The following is a 19,587-nucleotide window of genomic DNA, read 5'->3' on the forward strand; positions in this document are numbered from 1 at the left end:
GGTGCATTTGATAATGGGGGTCGAAATTGAAAACATGAATTTTAAAAACTAAAGTGTTAAGCTCTCTCAACTTCTTTGGATTATATGTTTAATGTTTACAAGATGGGTTATGTGAATTTTATTTGTTCAGTCTCACTGAACATTTCTTTTATCTTTAGTTATAGTGCATATGAAACACTGAAATTTAGCTCATTCTGTTATATTCCTTTGTAGTTTGTAAATTATTGTTAGTAGTTGGATTAACTTCTAGGTACATTTATTTGAATGCATCTTTGTCAGGAAAAACATAGTTTAGGATTGGGCTGTGAAGGATAGATGTTTAAGAACTCCATAAAGTCTAAAGCAAGAGTAGTAGGTAGGGTAGGAGACAATGATTTTGTAGTATACTCTGATGGAGGCATTACAGGAAAGCATGCAGTGTTTAACTAAATGCCTTTTTTTCCCAGAAAATGTATTGATTAATTTTTTCACCCACCATTTTCTCAGTGGAGTTTATCAACAGGTCCATTTTTTTTCTTGACAAAAGTAATAGTGAGGTGGGCAGGGGTGTGCACACTGGTTTTGTTTTTTCCCTTAACTGTAGGTCTAAAATGCTGAAGTTTAGCTGATTTTGGAAACTGCTGGTTTGGATCTGAGGTTACAGTTTTTATGAGTCAAGCAGCCTGGGTTAGAGAAGGTGAGGTATAGTGTGTTATCTTGTCTTGTCTCTAAATGTTAACTTTTAATACTGCATCTGTAGTTGGTTGTATGCATTCTGTTATATTTTCTTTTGTCAATCAAAGCAGGTTTGTACATATCAGCATTATTAGTGCTTTCCAAAGTATAACATTGATCAGATGGGAGCAAGAATATTAACCCCATTCTTGCTGTGATAGGAATATATTTTATCTTTTAATCTTCCCCATTGATTGGAAAGATCATACAAACATCTGGGGGGCAGGAAGCAAAATGCTACCATCCTTGTACTGACCTGCAGGTCATGGGGAGGCCATGCCTGACCATCTTGCCATTCTCTGGGAGGGAAGGATGGGCTTTCGAGGAAGACTGTACATGTCATGTAATTTACTGGTGGTTCCTGCTATACCAGTTTTTGTTTTTGTTTTTGTTTTTCTCCTTATCCACCTGCCTTCTGGAGAAAAGAAAATAGAAAGGAGAGAAGAATTAGTTATAAAAGACACCCAACTCACTGTCTATTTGGCCATTAGCTGCTAAGCTTTGGCCAAGTGTGCTTCTCATCCAAGTGCAGGTCATTATTAGCATAACTAGTATATTGCCCATCAGGAATGATGGGGGGTGGGGAAGGAGCGTCACCACCCCGCGCTGCTGCCGCCTCCCAGGAGTGTGGGGGGGTGAAGCTTGCCCTGCCATCCCCCTCGGCCAGCACCATATGCTGCCACTGATGTGCTGCCACTGCCTCCAGGGAGCGAGGGGGGGCGAGTCCTGTTCTGTCCCCTCCGTTGCTGCTGTCATGGTGGTGCTCTGCTGTGCTATTGCTGCAGCCACTTCCTGTCCGGAACGCTCCTGGAGCACTCTGGTTGTTTCAGTCAGTGCTGTGAATGGCTGCTGAGACAACCAATCAGAGAACGAATAAAGCATTATGGACAGACAGACAGATGATCGCGCCCTGAGTAGGTGCTGTGAGTCTGGCTCTGCCCCATGGTCAGGGTCCCTCCCCCAACTTGCCTGCCACGATCTGATGGTATATATAAGAGGAAGGGTGTTCAGTGGTGTTTTCTTCCCCTCTGGTCCCGGGGACGGAGGTACTAACAGGTACACCACGGTGTTCTTTGGGGCTCCGCCTCCCCTACACCCCATCTACTTGCCAGCTTTTCGGGAATCCTGGTCTTTGTCCCGACAATGGTCAACCCCTTCCTACATCTTAAGAGAAGTTCAACTGCTGTGATAACTGAGCAGCATCTTTCAGTGGGCTAACAAGATAAAGTACAGTGCCACTCTTAGCGTTGAAAAATGTTAGTCCCTCTTCTTCCATGTTAACAGCCCTTATTTGTTCTTTTTCTTTTGTATATTTTAACATAAGTTTTCTACAAAAAAAAATTGTGGAAACAACATATATGAAGTGAAAAGTATTTGTGGAAAGTAGATGATGAACTTGTGGTTATACCAGAATCTCTATCCTCAATCACAGAACTGATATTATATCGTGACACCTACATTTCCCAATCAGCTTTGGCCAAAATGTCTGATGTACTCTCAGGAATAGGTTTTCCAGACTACTTCGCAGGCCATCAAATATTTGTAGATATTCATTAGTGATAACTTCTAAGTAATGAATATATTTTAGAATATTTGAACTTGTAAATGGGCAGTTTTTGAAAATGTGGATAAATGCATCAAAATATTCCCTGTGTATAATTTCTTGAGTCTGATTCACTTGTTTCCTCGTCTGTGGCAATATAGATTAGCCAGCTCCTGACAAGAAATTAAATAAATAAACCATTCGGTGCATGGTTGTCATGTGAGAATATAATTACCCAGACATCTCATGGGAAGAGCACTCGGCCATATCTGATCAGTTGCAAAGCTTCCTCGCGTACATGGATGAGCTCTACCTGACTCAAAAAGTCTATGGGCTGACAAGAGGTAAAGCGTTGCTGGATCTGGTACTGGCCAAAGGGGATGATCTAGTCGGTGACCTAAGAATTGATGGAAAACTGGGTGATAGTGACCGCGAGCTGATCACCTTTATTATCCGTCGCAAAGCTGGCACCTCCTTCGCCTAAAAAGAGAGACTTATAAAGGCTGGAATCACCACCAAGGAGGATTACTTAGCATTGGTCTGGGCCTGCAGGGAGCAGATCAGGAAAGCCAAGGCTGCAACCAAACTACATCTGGCTTTACATATCAAGGATAATAAAAAGTCCTTTTTCAGATATGTAGAGAATCGGGGGGGGCGGGGGTGGGAAAGAAAGGGTAACATTGGACCCTGGAGAAAATCGGGGGGGGGCGGGGGTGGGAAAGAAAGGGTAACATTGGACCCCTGCTAAACCAAATGGAACAACTGATAACTGACACCCAGGAAAAAGCCAACCTGCTTAATGGGTACTTTGCATTGGTCTTTCTTCAACCCAAAGGGACTGGCCTGCCTAGCATGATGCTTGACGGCCAGGGTGAGGGCTTAGTTATACCCAGCATTGGTGTAGACCTTGTAAAGGAACACCTTGAGAGGCTGGACATCTTCAAGTCAGCTGGTCCTGACAGATTACACCCTAGAGTACTCAAGGAGCTGGCAGGTGTCATAGCCCAACCATTGGCAAAATATTTGAAAACTCGTGGCGCTCAGGTGAAGTAACCAAAGACTGGAAGAAGGCCAATGTGGTACCCATCTTCAAGAAAGAGCGGAAAATAGATTCCAGGAATTACAGGCCTGTTGGCTTGACCTCAATCTCCAGTAAGATTCTGGAGAAAACTATCAAAGAGACCCTTCTTGATTAAGCTGGCTTATGGCAACATCCTGAGGGACAGCCAGCACAGGTTTGTTGCAGGTAGGTCTTGCCTGACCAATCTCATCTCCTTCTATGACCAGGTAACATATCACCTGGACAAGGGAGAAGAGATTGACAGCATATATCTGGACTTTAAAAAAGCCTTTGATTTGATGTCCCATGATCTCATGGAAAAATTGGCCAACTGTGGCCTTGGCCACACCACAGTTGGATGGCTGGGAAATGTGCTCCAAGGTCAGACCCAGAGAGTAGTAGTCGATGGAAGCAAATCATTATGACGCTCCAGGACCAGTGGTGTCCCCCAAGGCTCTGTCCTTGGACCGGTTCTCTTTAACATCTTTATCAACAATGTGGACATTGGTGTCAGAAGCGCACTGGCCAAGTTAGCCAATGACACTAAACTTTGGGGCATAGCGTCCACACCTGAGGATAGGCTAGTGATCCAGGCTGATTTGGATAAGCTTAGTAAGTGGGCGGATATAAACCTGATGACGTTCAATACCGAAAAATGCAAGGTACTCCACCTTGGGAGGGGGGAAACCTGCGTCACGCTTATAGGCTTGGCAGTGCTACGCTCGTTAGCACCACGGCTGAAAGAGACTTGGGGGTCATGATTGTCCACAAGATGAACATTAGCCACCAATGTGATATTGCAGCTGGTAAAGCAAGCAAACTGGCTTGCATCCATAGACGCTTCTCAAGTAAATCTCAGGATGTCATCCTCCCGCTGCATCGGCCTTGGTGAGGCCACAGCTGGAGTACTGCATCCAATTTTGGGCTCCACAATTCAAGAAGGATGTAGAGAGGCTTGAGAGAGTCCAGAGGAGAGCCATGCTCGTTATCAGAGGGCAAGTGAATAGGCCTTATGATGAGAGGCTGAGAGCCATGGGACTCTTCAGCCTGGAAAAGCGCAGGCTCATGGGTGACCTGGTGCCTGCCTATAAGTACATAAGGGGTGTGCATCAGGATCTGGGAGAATGTCTGTTCACCAGAGCGCCCCAAGGGATAACAAGGACCAACAGTCATAAACTCCTCCAAGACCATTTTAGGCTGGACATAAGGAAAAACTTCTTTACTGTCTGAGCTCCCAAGTCCTGGAATAGGCACCTACTCTAGACTCATTCAAGAAACGTTTGGACGTTTATCTTGCTGGGATCCTTTGACCCTAGCTGACTTTCTGCCCCGGGGCAGGGGACTGGACTTGATGATCTTCAAGATCCCTTCCAGCCCCAATGTCTATGAAATGTATGAAAAAAAATATTACTTCATATATGGGTGTGTACGTGTGTGTGTGTATTTTTTTTAAAGGACCATATGAAGTACTTTAGAAATGGATATATAGGGTTTGGCAAATGTCCAGAAGACCTAATGAGAAGTGAATTGCTTCACTAATGAAAAAAAAGTTTGCTTTTCAGCGTAAGTTTTTACCTTTTTTGTAATCCAAACACAATGGCATTGTGTTAATGAAAATTAGGATGTGAAACTAAGTGTAAACAAACTGGTATAACTTAATTTTACCTGTTCTGTGAAATACAGAAAGCAGATAAATTGTATAGATGAAGAATGTCTTGCATTTGAAAGCTTCTCTAACTCTTAACTCTATCCTGGGTATGCAGTGGGTTCAATAAAAGATACTACCCTAAGAAATCCATGCTTCATACAGATGTTTAAAATTCTTTATATTGTTAATAAAGTGCTATTAATAAGTCGATATAAAGAGTTTTATGCATGTATGCTTTAAATCTTGATGGTGGCTTTTTTAAATTAATGTACACACAAATCATTTTTCTACTTAAAATATATTTTTTTTATATTTGGGAAAGCAAAGCAGTACAATCTCTGCTGTATGTATGTATTGGATGGTTTATATGGTTGTTACCATATACAATAGGTATTTTGTATTATTTCTGCAAAGAATCTAGATTCCTTACCCCCTATTAAGGTGAAAGTTTGTGAACTAGCTGGTATTTATACAGAACCCCAGCCAATGGCTGTGTGGGATTATTGAGGTTGTCCACCTTTTTGCTGCAGTCTTTTATTTCAGAGTGCCTCTTTTCCAGTGAGCTGCACCTGAAGACCAGTGCCCTTTGAAGTACCAAGGTAAAAAGCTGAACAGCTCATCTTTAATTTGGCACTTGGTGTGAACTAAGCAGCTTCAGATATAGATGATCTGGGGTTTTACTGTGTAAATTGTGAATATTTGGATATAAAGCTATTCAGGACTGTTTACATATTCAGTTAGCATAATTCTGTAAAGAATAGTTTTGCCCGTATTTCCATTTATTTTTAGTGTCCATTTATGGGAAAATGTAGAGGAAAAGGAAATCTATGAAAATGTTTTATGAAGGAGCCTTCAAATTATGATCTAGTAGATGTATGTATATACATGTATGTGCAGGTACTCATGCTCATATACCCACACATGTCTGGCAGTCATGAGGCTTGTAATATGTTACACAGTGACGAATTAGGGTACTAGAGATTTGATAAATTTTTACAAGAAGTGTATTGCTAAAGGGTATTTAGGTTCTCTGAATGTGGTAACTGTTGGTTGATGTTACTGGACACTTTACATTCAGTCAGTAGTTTCTATAATTGTTTTACTGATATTTATTTCAGCAAGTTAGTTAACTCCAGAGGATTTATGTAGCTTGTGGAGAATGAGCCTGTAAGAAATGTTATTTCTACCCTTTGAAAGGACAAACTAGTTCTTTCTTTCAAAATGCTGACAATACTGACCAAATGAAAGAACTATCCATTACGAGATGAGTATGTGTTGGTATGGATGAAAAATATAATTTATAGGATGAGCTTGAAAACTTTAGGTATGTTAAGCCATGAGTTGTCTGTATTTCTAAATGAAGTGCCCATGATTAGCACTTTCTATGTATACCTGGTTTCTAGGAAATCCTATGCATTTACTTTCTAGGCTGAAATGGCAGCTGGTGGACCATTTATTACTTGTTCTGTTTTTGGTAGAAAATTTTAGCTTTCTGTGTCATTTAGACTTTGTGACACATGTACCCTCCCAGGGCCTAATGACTTGTCTGCAGATGGGCTGTTATTTATTACAGTCATGTAGAATAAAATTGATTGTCTTCTAAAATTAATTTTTCATTTGCCTCCAGCTCTGCTTTAATAGAGGACATACAGTTGCCTGTTTGCAGAAATACTGTTTAATCACATTAATATCTGAGCCCCCCAGGCCGGAGAAGATAATTGTACAAACGAACAGCAAACTCTGTATCTTTAACTTCTTTTTATGATTAAATTATGCAAATGACTTATCTCCTGCCCTTCCAAGCACTAATCATCTAATTAGGAATGATGTGTTAAAGGGATGGTTTTGAATCAGGAGAAGGGGGGAATGCAGGAAGCAGAAAATGGGAGCTGACAATAAAACTGCTGAAGGTACTATAATTGTACAAGATGAATCTGTATTTTGTTTCTCCACAAGCAACAATAAGGGTCTGTGTATTATTTCTGGGCTTGATTTGCAATGCCATTTCACATGGGAGTAATTCTGCTTTACATTCTTTGCCCCTTAATTTTAACCTAAAATTTAGTAATCTGGCTTTAGGAATCCAATCTCTTGTTTATAAGAATTGGAAAAGATAATACAGGGAAATAGAGAGCCTTTATATTCGTCTTTACCAATAGTATATCTTGGAATAACATACATGTATTTTGTAAAATTTTTACAATGATATTTGTGTCCTCAGTACTTAACAATAAATCTCCATCAGATTTTGTAAGCAAAATATGTATGAATGCACCTTTTATTTTAGCTCCTTTCTGAGACTCAACTGCTTATGAAAGTAACATTTTTATATTTAAGGGAAAAGCTCCAGTATAAATCCTTTTTTTTGGAAATATTATAGGTTATAAGGTTTTTTGGGCCTCTGTCTGTGAGTTATTGAAGCAAAGGTTCTGCTTTGCTTGCAGATGTTAATTCTGGCTTTTATATTTTAGGCAAAGATTTGTGAAATCCAGATTGAGTGGTGACTAGCAACTGCTGGTGTTCATCCACAACGGCGTGAAATAAAGATTTGTTTTTATACCAAAATTAAAAAGTTGCTAATGTTAGACTTCAACAAGTGATCAATTTCTGAATCTAATAAGGTAACAGCTTAGTGTGTAATTTTCTTTTAACAAGTGAAAGTAAATAATTTAACTGTTGTACCTTTAAAGAAACAGTTTGCCAGTTTAGCAGAGCTAGAGAGATTTCTACAGGTTTGTTAAAGCAGATCCTCCGATACTTGTAAAACTGAGGATGTTTGAAAGCCATTTGGTGACTGGCCTTACTCCACCATCTACAGTCTTTTATTTGGAACAAAGTATGTTGATGAATGTTTGTAACAAGCTGATTCTGACTTTGTTTAGGGATATGTAGTTTGTAAAATTGGTCTTTAAAGCAGTAAGTGATATAATCCATAGGCTTCAAGTGTAAAACTGCATGGAAGAGCTTTCTTGAATAGAAATGCTTTGCCATGTCAGTACCTTTGTAAACATGGTGCCCATTCTTTTCAAAGAATAAATAACTGATGCAAGAAGAAAAGCTTTGTCTGAAAAAACTCTAGCAGGTTGAGAACCATGACTTTTGGAAAAGCAAATGTTCACTTGTATGTCAAGAAATTAGGAATGGGGATACCAGAATAATCCTGATGTTGCTACTTACCAAGTGTCTGCCCTATGCCCTTGGGGTAAATCCCACCACAAACTAAATTTGCTAGCAGTTTAGAATGCTGACCCTCATAAATAACCTAGTTTATTTTAGCTGTCTTCAGATTCTATACCTGGTAGAATGTTTTAAAACGAAGAAAATAAGTTCTGGCACTCCTTGGAAATTATGGTCTTTAAATACCAGCAGAATGTTTCCATAAACAAATTGAGGGTGGGAAAGGGTGACGTTTATTTGCTTTCTCTTCCTTTAGCTCCCAGCAAGCCAAGTGTATTTGATTAATAACTTGAAATCAATCTTTACATGTACTTTCATCCCTAAACATCCCAAAGTATTTTACAAAGAAAGAAAGGGAAAAAAACATGGAGAAAATCCTATCCATTTTTTATTAGTTTGATTTGTACCATTTGACTCCTCAAAATTTTATTAACTCTAAAACTTTTCAAACATAAGCTTGCAAAGCCATTGCGAGCTTAATTTTGTCCTTTTAAAATTTAATTTGTGCAGATTTTAAGAAGAAGCATTTATCTCTCCACCCTTTGGTAACTTAGGCTTTTAGAGCGAAACTAGGGGAGAAACTATACATAATTAATCTACTTTTACTAAGAAGATTTAGAGAGTGAATTTTAGGCTAAAATGTACTTATACATTATGTCTAATTTTGTTTTTTTATTTTTAATAAAGAAACAGATTTAGAAACTATGTACAAAGAAGAGCTAATCTGCCACTGAAATGTAGGCATCTCTGTAATAAAATACAGCAACTGTTTTAAATTTTGCTCAGCTACCCTGCAATAGTGTAAGGCAGAAAGTTAAAAAATAATTTTTTTTTAACTGCAGCTGCAAGGAGAATTACAGGCTTTAAGTGAGTTAGGATGTGTTTTAAAGCTGGGGTGTTGGGGCCAGTCTGGCATATTAAGTGCACAGGGTTTGTCTGTGGGACCAATCTGGATCATGGATGGGGCCAGATTATTTTGGTACCCGTGGATTAAAACACACACATTACTGTTCTTTTCTATTATGTTTAGATTTTTATACCCTCGTCTTGGTTAATAGATAAGTTTGGACATGGGTGACCTCTTTGGAGCATGATCAGCTGTTCTGTGATGTGTAGTGGCACAGCTGATTCTTCACTTCAAGGATGTCTGCAGACATCACTGGGGTTGTTGTCCCATAGGATTGGTCCCCTGGCTTTCCTGGGGTTTCAGGGATCTGAGCTTGTGGGAAAAGGGCTGTGCTGCTATGCCCTGATTTTAGGGAGCACATCTGTAAGCAGAAAATCCCTGCTTGCAGACTTGCCCCCATGTCAGGGTGCGAGGGAATCCCTCTTCACTTGCAGACCGGGTGCTGGAGAATCCCTCTGCAGGGGTTTCAAGTACAGAGGGAAGAACTCCCATAGGGGTCTCCCCACTGCATGCTTGCATACTTTACCCTGACCTGGGGCATGACATCATGGTAGGTGGCACTCTCCTGCTATAAGTGCATGGCCATTGGCCACAGAAAGGAGGGACAAATTATTACTAGATCTGTTGCCGCCACAAAATTTAAGTACTTGTCGTGCAACAAAAGGCTGTGACGTCTGTTTGCTTAGTCTTTGTACTGCCATACAGTTTTTTATGGTGCCACAAAGTCAACGTCTGTTTGCAGCCTGAGTGTTTTTCATTGGTCATTAAAGCAGCATGACTGATGTATCCCCTTGGTTCGTTTTTTCCTTAGCAGGTGAATTGTGTTAAATTGAACATTTTGTTTGGCCGACTTGGAATTTCTTAAGGGCTGATGGTTTTGGGCCCAAATATGTGGAGTCTTATAAGGCAAACAGGAAATGGTCTGCATATGTACGATTGAGGCCAGGTCACTGTCAACCAGGGTGGAAAGAAGCCATCAGCATGGTAAAAAGTATTACTTGTGGCTGCTGCTTTGAGAGCCTTGTAACTGTCGGAAATCTAAGAGCATTACTAAACTATAGTTTAACTGGCCAATTGTGTTGTCTGCTATTAACTGAAGGAGGCTCTTAACTGACAGAGGTTCTTCGAAGTTCTTTTCTCTGCCCCCCTAAATTTACTTTTACAGACTTATATTCAATTTCAACTGATCTTCGTCCATGAGCTGTTCTTATCCAAGCATTGGACTATTTTGACAGCGGTGGTTTTGTCATAGGTAGTGATGAGAGAGAGTTGTGAAATATCTGCATATTGCAAAGAGAAACCAGAGAGAGAATTGACTGACTACAAATAAGGGATATAGTGGTAGAGGTGTATTTGGCAGGGCAGGTTTGCACCTCATAGAGGAGAGAGAGAGAGAAACTTTTGTGAGCCCAAGCTTTTTTCATTAGATGTTGTGGTGTCTCTTCAGAAAAGGTTTAAATCATTTCAGTACACTCCTCTAGATTGGTACAACGTTCTAAGTTAGGAGGGTGGATAATTTTTTTTTCTTTTCCTAGGAAGTGTGATACAAGCATCTTTAGTGATTATAAAGTTTTGGAACTCATCTATCCCTTCTAGTAGCATAATATCCACTAATGCCATATTGGACAGGGAGTCTGTTAAATGTCTTCAAAAGTCAGAAGGAGATGTTGGCCACCTTTGGCTAACTACTTATTTCTACCAAACTACCTGCATACTTTCAGAATTTACTGCTTGGAATGCATGTTGCAGCAGCTGGGCTGAGCTTTCATTCAGTTATGTTTAGGAATACATTTTAAATCGTTCTCCACCTTATTCATCAGTGCTGTCGTGTACAACTCAAAGGGTTTTACCAAAGAGAAAACGAGGGGGCTCAAGTCAGAATTGTTTTCAATTTTATTCTCTCTTTACAGTATTTTGGTTTCTACGATGGCTTGTCCCTAAATATCAAATGTCTGCATACCATTCCTGGTCAGTATTGTACTACTGCTGAACTGTTTTTCAGGAAGGGAAGCATGATTTTGCTTCTCTCTGCTCTAGTCTTGTATCTATTTTTTTTTCTTTTCATGCTGAGGCAATGGTGCTGAATGCTAATGAGACAATACATGGTCTCACCCCAGGCAGTAATTTTCAGGTAATTAGTTAGAGGGAGGGGGAAGGAGAAATGTAAGCTCCCTAACCTATAAAAGGGACCTACTCCATATACGGTTTATATGTTGTGGTGTAGTCACTCCGCAATATTTGTTGAGAGAATTATTTCTCACCCATGTTGTATACAGTGTCCTTGCCTTTGTGAATATATGCTCACCCACATCCACATCTTAATAAAACTCTCAACTAAAATAGACGTTTTGGTTGTTTCTGCGAGTCATGTATTTAGGACATTTATTCTGTAGCCCTTAACATTTCTTATTCACATGGTTACAAATAGGCAGAGATAGTAGTCTTGTCTATAGTGAAGGTTGAGACTGTACTTAGGTTGAGTATTCTATCACTGTCAAGTTTTACTTTAACGTCAATATCCAAATTAATTCTAATTTAAAACACTAAATCTGCCTGAAACTTCACTAGTGTGATCTCATAGCAGGGTCATATTTTTATGAGAAGCTTTGAGCCAGTTTTGAGCAGTCACTTGGGAGGATTCATGTAGTAAGAGAATCTTTGTTTTTAATTGTTTTGTTAACTTTTGTTTTGTTTCATGGTGAGTTCAAATTAACAACTTAAACTAAAATTTTCAAACCTGTTTCCATCTGTTGATCTTACCACAGACTGATGTCACTGAATAGTTTTTGGGAATTTGTCAGTGGAAATAATTAAATATTAAAGGCAGTTTTTGTAAATTATGTGGATATTTTGGAATTTTTAACTGTGGCCCTGGTATGCATATCCAAGATTTGGTATCTGTTAGATACCAGTAGATGGCATGGAGATCATGCTTGGGACTCTTGGTTTTTAAACAGAAGTGTCAATTACTGCAGATCCTTTTGCTGCCTCTATCTAATGCTTCCCGTACTCATATGCATCCATAATTATGCTGCAGAGATCATTTCCTTAGCTTATTTGCTTTGACTTTGCCACTCTCTCTTTCTGTACCTCCACTAGCTTCCCCTAGCACATCTGCCTTATTTTTTGTGTCAAACTTCAGCAACTTGGTCTTCACTTTTAAGGCCCTCCATTGGTCATGCCTCCAACCTGTTTTCTTTTATTCAGTATTGAGAGGCTGGTTACTGCCTCGATTCCATTCATAAAGTCAGTCTCCATTATCCACTGGTTAGATTTGGGTTTTTTTTTTTAAATGAATACTTTAATGCTTCTTCCTATGTTCCCCCTCATGTTTGGAAGAAGAACCCAATACTATCAGTAGAGTGACTTTATTTTTCTCCTTTTTATTCTTTTAAACTCTACTTTGCCATGATACCTAGAAATCTTGACAATAGTTTGGCTGCAGTTATAACAACACCAATGCCTATAATGATGGCCAATACTGTCATCTTATATTCTGCCAACTATTTTTATTTACTAGTTGTCTCTTCTCTTAGGTTATGACTGTATCTTCCTTATGGGAGGGATAATTTTTTTTTATATTTCTTAGCACCATAGACTCCTGTGCTAATAAAAATAACAATAATTCTCCCTTTTGGAGTTCATGGGAATTTTGCTGTTGATTTTTAAATAGGAGCAGCACTGATCGCAGAAAGTGGATAAATAACTGGAAAAGTCTTGCAGCCCATGAGTTAAGGTTTCTGGGTGACCTGGTAACCACGGAGAGTTAGGAAAACTTAATTAGTTCTCATGGATTTGTACAAAGTACATATATGTGGGTGGTGTTTAACTTTCAAAAAGATAAGCAATGTAATGCAGAGGATAAGAAAGAAGTTACTGAGTGGACTGTGAAGATAGAGGGTGGCGAGGTGTGCTCACCATATGAAGATATTTCAAAGGGTCCTTTAGAAGTGTATCTAATTATGAAGTCTTTCTGGTGCTACATGTGGATTACTGTTTGATGCAGTTGGGTTTTTATGCATGACATACAGCATGCATCTCATATATGAATCATGGAATATAAAGAATATTTTAGTAGACTAAGAACCTTACTTTTTTTAGTAGAAACACTTATCCTGTTTATATAGCATCAAGCTTTAGCAGGACTGTGTGCACAGAAAGCTCTTTGTACTGTTTTCTTAATCCAGAAAATTAATATCTAATTATAGATGGTAGTTAAGTGTGAGGGGTGCTGAATCTGTATTCACCATTTAAAAACATGTCAGTATACTGTTGTCATTTAACTGTTTATTAGGTCTTGTACTTCTCTGATAACTTAGTCTTAACCTTGCCGTGCTGTGTTGTTTATGTCTGTTTAAACTTGCATTATCCAACACACCTGTGAAATTATTTATCTGAATATTTAGGCAAATAACAAAGAGATATAAATTAAATCTCTTCCTTGAATTAGTAATTCTCTTTTTAAAAATGGGTTACAGGTAAGCAGGAATCAAAATATCTGTTTTTTTTGGCCTTCTAGACTTAGCTTTTAAAAGTCTGTATGCTTATGAGTAAGCTGAATGTCAGCATTGATGTTCTGAAGATGGCAATTCCAGAAATAACTTCATGAGAGCACCAGTCACGGAATATTTCTTAAGTTGCATTAACAACACAAAGAATATTCAGGGCTGTTGCTTCTTGGAATGTCTCAAACAAGCATGCACTTCCGTCCACTATTAGAAGGGAAGGCCACCCACTGTCATTGATTTTGCTTCTATTTACAGATAGTGCAGCATACAGGCAGTCCTCGGACTTACGACACAATTAGTTCCTGAAAATGGCATCTTAAGTCGAAACGTTGTAGCTCGGAACTAATTTTTCCCATAGGAAAGAATGTTAAAAATGGGGGATTGGTTCCTGAACCAAGGCCCAATACCCTGTTTTCACCACAAATAACCCAGAATTTTGTACTCAGTCAATTATAGATGAGTAATATAGCTACATTAATGTATTTATATTGTAAATAGCAATCATATTGATTTGGAAGAACTTCGTTGAGGTGACTTTGCTGCACTTTTTGAAGGGCTCTTGGTTGGATTCTTCTTAGGAGTCTTGGCTGCAGGTTTTTCTGGAGTCTTGTCTGCTTTGTTAAAGAAAGTGTCCAAGGAAGTTTGGACAGATGTTCTCCAGGGAGATGGGTGACACAGCGACTTGTTCGCTGGCATTGCGTCACATCAGATCAAGTGTTGTAAAGTTGAAACTGATGTCAGAAAGTTGAAACAGGGTGTCAATTTAGAAACGTAAATGCAAAACGTTGCAACTGGAAACATTGTAAGTTGAGGACTGCCTGTAATCTCAAAGTAGCATTTTGCATGGACAGATCTATCTCATGTTTAGCTTGGGGTGACATAATTTACTCCTTGGGAATCAGAAATTGTTTTTAATGCCTTTGTTTTCAGTGGAGCTGACAGTAACTTAGCAGGAAAACAATTGCAGTAAGCAAGGCTTTGTGTTTTTTTTTTTTGTTTTGTTTGGTTGGGTTTTTTTGGTCAACAGTGGAAATGTAAAATATTTTATAGTTATAAAGAATTTAACATAAGCAGAGTACTTGCAGCAGATCTTGAACTCAGTCCTACAATTTGGGTGCAGAATTCAAATGTCCCCAACCTTTCTGTTCCTATAGCTCCCAGCTACTCTTATTTTTATGAGTACCTGGGTGAGTGCGGGGAGAGAGAACTGAAGGTAAACTTTTGCTTGTTAAGGTAAACTTTTGCTTGTCAACAAAAAGGATGCTGTTTTAGAAGATATTATAGCAATAGAGCTTATTCTTCTATGTAGTAATAATAATAATAATATTCATGAAATCATCACTTATACACACGTAACTGTCCATGTAAGAGACTTTGCACTGACATTGCTTTATCTATCTCTAAACCAGTATATTTATAGCCATATAAAAACTGTATAGACTAACTAGTTCAAAGAGATGTCTACGAGAGAAGATGGTTTGCAGATATAGTTTGCAAATAGATGGAGAGTTGCAGGTGTGTGTGTGTGTGTGTGTGTGCGCACATGCATGCATACATGTGTGTGTTGTTACAAAGGAGAAGGCTGTTGCCCCAACAGTACCATCATTATGAAGAGAGAAAGAGGGAGGGAGAGGCTGGAAACAGATATTGTTTTTGTGCCACCCTTATGATTTTTATGGTGGCACAGAGGAAAAGCACTAGATATCCATATCCTTTGTCACTCCACAGATGTACATCCTGGAACAGCTGATCTACTTCATTTGGCAATGACTGTTTATAGCCAGAGAATATAAGCCTATTCTAAACTAATGTATAATCCAATTTTGTACTTTCATGGGTGGTGATTAATTATACTTGTACAATGTATTGAACTAGAAAGAGTAAATAAGTGGTGATGTGTTTAGTTCCACAAGGAAACGTGGCTTATCATGGCTTGCTTTCATTTACTAGCTGAGAATTATCTGTGAAATTTCTGGAGGGAGCTAACTTGCACCTGAATATAAATTGTGTGTACATTGTGGAATATAGGTAGCAAATGAAAATTTCAGCTCCATAAAGATAAGTACTTTTTAGTGGCTGAGGATGTTACTGAGAAAAGGAGAGAGAGAGAGAGTTGCATGAGGAGTGGGGTAGACATCCCTAGATTCATAGATGCTAGGGTCAGAAGGGACCTGAACAGATCATTGAGTCCGACCCCCTGCCTAGGCAGGAAAGAGGGCTGGGTCAGATGACCCCAGGCAGATGCCTATCTAGCCTTCTCTTAAAGACCCCCAAGGTAGGGGAGAGCACTACCTCCCTTGGAAACCCATTCCAGATTTTGGCCACCCTTACCGTGAATAAGTGTTCCCTGATATCTAGCCTAAATCTGCTCTCTGTCAGTTTGTGACCATTGTTCCCTGTTACCCCAAGAGGTGCCCTGGTGAACAGAGCATCTCCAATCCCTTGCTGCATCCCCCTAATGAATTTGTAGGCAGCCACAAGATCACCTCTCAGCCTTCTCTTGAAGAGGCTGAAGAGGTCCAGGTCCCTCAGTCTTTCCTCATAGGGCTTGTCTTGTAAGCCCCTAACCATAAGAGTGGCCCTCCCCTGGACCCTCTTGAGTCTATCAACATCTTTCTTGAAGTACAGTGCCCAAAACTGGATGCAGTACTCCAACTGTGGTCTGACCAATGCTGTGAGGAGGTGATACTTCCCCTCTAATGTGGCATTGGTCAGACATATACCAGACAAAAACTATTTAAGCATGTCAATTGTACCACTGATTTCAAGAACACTGCCCCTATGTTTAAGTACTTTTCTGGATTTTGGTTTCAGTTCATCTGCAGAGTCTTTACAGAAACAATTTTGCCTCAGCTAAAAATAGGTGTTCCTCATTTGAGAGTGTTGAAGATGACTGCCAGGGCATCAGTAAATGTGGCGATTATTCTGTTTACCTTATAAAATAGAAGGAAATGGAATAAAATAGTCAACTTGTACTTCAAATATTATGCTTATTATCAACATCTTATCATACTTATAATTCTCTCTTTTACAAAAACTTCTAGCTTATAGAAAGGAAGTTAAGGGCTTTAATTACTTTTAATTAGGATAGATTAAAGATAGTTGGTTGATACCTTTTTTAGTTCCCCTGAGAGCTGTCAGACGAATCCTTTCATAGACGCTTAAAAAAAATTTAAGTAAATTTAAAATGATGCGTCTCAGACACTAGGCCTGCATTTTGTATTTATCTGAACCCAGTTATAAGCTTTCCAGTATGTAGCTGTTTGCACTTTTTAATTTTTAAAGTTTTTTTTCCCCTTATGACCAGGGATCCAGGGACAAACGTGTATTTCTCATTTTACTGTAGAAACCCACGGATTTTGCAGTTTTGCAATGAGCCCTCTGCAGGCTGGCAGAGTTGTAGCCTGCAGAGGCCTGGGAGGGAGGGAGTGGGAGGAGGGTGGTCAGGGTGCCAGATGCATGTACAGGCCAGGCAGCCTGGAGAGCAGCTCCTGCAGGTAAATTGTGGGGGGGAGGTGGGATTGAGGCCCCCGTAGGGAGGGAGGAGTTGGGCACAACTGAGGCTGCTGCCCAGCTGCGCAGTGCCTGGGCCTTGGGGCCCAAGGCTGCAATGTATGGATGGAGGGCACCTGCAGGAAGTGGGATGGGGCCATGGGTGGCTTGTTTGGGGGGTGGGTGGGGCCAGCTTCCTGCTGCTGTGCACACTCCCGGGGCAGAGGGGAACCCATGCCCCCCGGATCTGTGCACAGGGCAGGGGTGGGGCAGGCTGCCTGCTGCAGGCTTGCGGTGGGGGAGCTGTTCCCCATGCTGTGTGCACTCCAGATCTGTGCACGGGGCAGGGGCTGCATGCTGCCTTCTTCAGGCTTGTGCTCCCCACCCTGCTGCACTCCCCTGGCACCTCCAGATCCCAGCGTGTGCGACCCGGCACTGAAGGGAACAGTGAAGTCATGTATGAAGTTGCTTGTTGCTGTGAGCTCTGTGCTGTCTGCGTCCCCTGTGTGCAAGCCCATGGTGCTGCCCCAGCTGCAGTTGCTCAGTCAGGAGACGCCTCACCAGGGCAATGAGGAGCTCGTAGTGGCACGCAGCTTCTTGCGTGGCCCTCCTGTTCTTGGCAGCTCTGGGTCGCACACACTGGGCTGCAGAGATGCCAGGGGAGGGCAGCAGGGGGGAAGCCTGCAGTGGGCAGTGTGCCACACGTGCCCCATGCACAGATGTGGGAGGCAAGGGTTCCCCCTGCCCCCAGGAGTGTGCATCACAGCAGGCAGCAGCCCCCTCCTGCCTGAGCCCACAACGGGCAGGCAGCAGGGGTTAAGTGGGGCTCCGCTCTACTGCAGCAGCTGCCATCTCCTGCTAGGGGTAGGGGGATGTGGACCCGGGTGCCTGGCCCTGTAGCCCTGACAGCTGGGAGCCCCATTTGGCAGGGCTGGGGGAGCAGGAGCTGTGGGTGGGTTACAAGAGGCGCTAGCAGGGCTGGTGGGCTTTTGGGAAGGGAGTGAGGGCTAGGAGCAGGCCTGGGGTGTTGTGTGAAGGGAGTGAGGGGTACCAGCAGGGCCAGGGGGGCAGTAGGGGTGGCATTTCATTTTAATCATGGATTTTGGGGTTTTTATCAAGATAATTTGTGGGTTTTTTTTTTTTTTTTTTTTTTTTTTTTTTTTTTTAAATTGGGAAAAACCGGGATCCCTGGTTATGACAGGTAACTTGAGTGATATAATGTAACATTGACTTAGACAACCTGAAAGAAAAGGCATTTATTCTGAATTGTAAAACTCTGATGGCAAGATTTCAAAAACCTTTGGCAAATAATTTGTATGTGAACTGATCTGATGTGAACTGATTCTTTGCACACTATGATAATTATACTTCAAATAAACAAATAAATAAAAAGAGATCACCAATACACATCGTCCTACATGTGCCTTGTATCTTCTATCCCCACCCCTCTATGGGTGTGGCAGAATGCAACAATAACTTTGTTAAACAACAGCTTAATTACTACATAAAGAGCCATTTTCTTCTCTTAGTATTTGTACAACTAAATTGGACAATCTGCTGGGAGTTAAGGGCATTATATGGCCCTATCTTTATACTGGCTAGAACTGTAATTTAAAAAAGAAATTTGGCTCTATTTTCAATGAGTTGAAACTTTTGATATCCTGTGAACTGAGGGCTGATGTACTCTTTCTTACCATGTATAGTTATAATGCGAGACTGAAACATGGGATCTTCAGTCTGTTACTTGTTCTGTGTGTGTGTGTGTGTGTGTGTGTGTGTGTGTGTGTGTACACAAACAAGTAACAGACATATAAATATAAGACGTGTGTGAATAGTGTGTATATATATGTATAGTGTGTGTGTGTGTGTGTGTGTGTGTGTGTGTGTGTGTGAATAGTGTGTGTGTACACACACACACACACACACACTCACAGACACACACACACACACACAGGCAAGCTACTAAATTTCTCTGTACCTCAGCTTACCCATCTGTGAAATACTTAAATATTTCACAATAGTTGTATGGATTTATTAATACTTATGAAAAACCTTGTCTCTGGCAGATGACTGATCAATGCAAATGATTATTATTTCCTAAAAGTGTACTCTTTGGGGAAAAAGAAAACTGAGAAAATAAGAGTTAATACAGTCTTGCTTTTAGTACTCTTTTCAGTTGTATTTGGTTAAACTGCTTAAACAACTTCATTGTACTCTGTCAAATCTTCACTCTGCTCTTCCCCACCTACAAGTCAGTAAGATTTTTTTTTCACTGACTTTAATGGCCTTTAGAGCACACTCAGAAAGAGAAAAGACACTTCATGCACTCACAGAATCTAAGAAGTCAAAGAGAGAACAGGTGACTGTTGCTGATTGGTTTACATCCCTACAATCTTTTTTTTTCCCTAGAAATTTGTCCCATTTAGTTCTAAGTAACTGGAGCTCCAGGAGCTGAAATTTTTATAACATATATATGCTTTTTGAAATATGTATATTTTTCTATTCCTTTGTTATTTTTGACATATATTGATTTAAGCC

This window comes from Alligator sinensis, unplaced genomic scaffold, assembly GCF_000455745.1.
Source record: "Alligator sinensis unplaced genomic scaffold, ASM45574v1 scaffold242_1, whole genome shotgun sequence".
Classification (NCBI taxonomy): Eukaryota; Metazoa; Chordata; order Crocodylia; family Alligatoridae; genus Alligator; species Alligator sinensis.